At 35.2% G+C, this 2427-nt stretch overlaps 1 protein-coding gene across 1 annotated transcript in view; it reads right to left on the bottom strand.

Annotated features, from left to right (window-relative positions):
* Window positions 1-2427, bottom strand: part of LOC106869011 (uncharacterized) — a 48114-nt gene that overhangs the window by 1610 nt on the left and 44077 nt on the right. The window lies entirely within an intron of this gene.

Below are 2427 nucleotides of genomic sequence, written 5' to 3'. Positions count from 1 at the left end.
ATAATAATAATAATAATAATAATAATAATAATAATAATAATAATAATAATAATAATAATAATAATAATAATAATAATAATAATAATGGTAATAATAATAATAATGGTAATAATAATAATAATGGTAATAATAATGATAATGGTAATGGTTTCAAATTTGACACAAGGGCAGCAATTTTGGTGGGGAGGGGCTGAGTCGATTACAACGACCCCCAGTTTTCAACTGGTTCTTATTTTAGAGACCCCGGAAGGATGAAATGTAAAGTTGACCCTGACAATGGCACAAAAGAGCAATCTCTTTTTATTTGCATCTTGTGTTTGGCTGGTTGACAAATTTAGATTTTTACCAAGATCTGGTTTATGCAGGGGTCATCAGAAAACCTAGAAAAAAATTACCCCTATAAATATATATAACCTGCATATAAACAAAAAATGTACCAACAAAAATAATATATAAAGCAAAAAAAAAAGACAAAATAGAAATGCTTTCTCACCTGTGTCAACATCAATGAGGAAATATTACCTGTGGGTGAAGCAGCTGTAGAGAAGGCAGAGAGAGAGAGAGGGAGAGAGAGAGAGAGAGAGAGAGGGAGGCAGAGAAGCTAACATAGAGATAGAGAGATAGAAAGTGATGCTAAATGAGAGAGAGAGAGAGATGTAAAGAAAAAGAAGAAACAAAAGGATGGTATGACTAAAGAGAGAGAGAGAGAGAGAGACACACAGACACACAAAACAGATGGGGGTAGATAAATAAACAGTTGGACAAAGAGACAGACAAGAAACATGTTAGACAGACAGACAGACAGACAGACAGACAGACAGACAGACAGACAGACAGACAGTGAGTTTTGCCGCTAATGAGCTGAAAAGGAAACGATGAAGAGTTAGACATAAATACTGTGTTGTCCATTGATAGACCTTAACAAGCTGTGTTATATTATAAACGCATGTGGATAGTATAGTCCACCACAAAGTGCAGTCTTTGTTGCAATGTGGTGGCTTGTATGCCTCAATAATCCTGAGATCTATGCCAGCAGAGTGCAAGATCCTGGCTGGGCCTCTCATGCTGGACAGGTCAAAGGATGAAGGCTAGACTAATAGGGACCACCTCTTCCCAGGGCTAATAATGGGTTTGCATTGGACCTAAAAAAATGCAAAATTACAGAAGCATCGAATTCAAAACCAACAAAACATGAGAGAAGAAGTCTTTTCCACAGGGGGAATATACAGGGGGAATATGAGGTGAGATACTGAGGAAGAGCTGGAGAGCAGCGGGGATCAAACTGGGGGGAAGGAAGAAAAAAGACCACACAGTGTGGGGAACAGGGGAGAAATAGAAAAAATAGAGTTGAGAACACTGGAGAAGAGTGTTTGATGGCCAAAGGTCCACCGAGAGTGAAGGATTTAAGTAAGTAAAAAGAGAGTATTGTGGTTAGAATTAGAGAAATAATTGGCTTTGTTACTTAGTCCCAAATCTGCTCTGATCAAGCAGCCTAGCCATGACCATCTCATCTTTCTTTTCTATCTTAAGTTAAATCATAGACACAAACCTGACACCCCACTAGCATGCAATATTTGTACGAGAGAAAGGCAGTTCAAAAGACAATTGTTAGTTACACCTTTTCCTTCAGGATCATAGACAAATCAAATAAAGTTATCAAGTTACATCTGGTCTTTAAAAGAAAAATCTGCAAACTACAACAGCAGCTGGAGGATTGCCAAAAGATGTAGGCCTTATGTAAATGGCAGCAAAAGATGTTGCCTCTGCATAGCTGAAAAAAACTCACAGATACAAAAAATACATTTAAAAGCCAAATTGGAAGTATTAAATTAATGTAAATAGGCTGATAAGTTCATATTTTTAAATGGGAGAATGATTTTAAACAAAGCTGTGCAGCTGTTACCAAAATGCAGAAATTTTTAAAATATTTGTCAAAACTTTTATCCTTTTTTTACAACTTTTTCTTTGTTAATTTTATTTTTTTCCTTTTTCTTTCTTTTTATTTCAATTGAGACTTTAATATAAAACTATTCCTTATGTATGCCATTTAGACGTCATCTAATCCTAAATTCTTATATTAAAAAAAAAATCTAAATTATAATCATTCTAAGCTCACAGGCCAACTACTGCTGGTCTTTCACAGATTGTCTCCCCTTAATAATATTTGCGATTTAAGTTTATGACATTGGAAAGACGACCCCCCTCCCACCTCCACTGCCACCCAAATACTTAAAACACAGAAAAAGGAAATGACCACTGTGCACTGATCATAAAACTTTGTAAAAATTAGGATTTAATCAATGAAGGCTTTAGAAGCTGCTAGTAACATAAATTAACTGATTTCTATACACCTGTAATGCATACATGCATACATACATGCATACACACACACACACACACACACACATATATACATATATATATATA

The sequence above is a fragment of the Octopus bimaculoides genome, chromosome 23 (assembly GCF_001194135.2).
Source record: "Octopus bimaculoides isolate UCB-OBI-ISO-001 chromosome 23, ASM119413v2, whole genome shotgun sequence".
Classification (NCBI taxonomy): Eukaryota; Metazoa; Mollusca; class Cephalopoda; order Octopoda; family Octopodidae; genus Octopus; species Octopus bimaculoides.
Note: the sequence above shows the minus strand (reverse complement) of the source record. Positions and strands in the feature narration are given on the sequence as shown.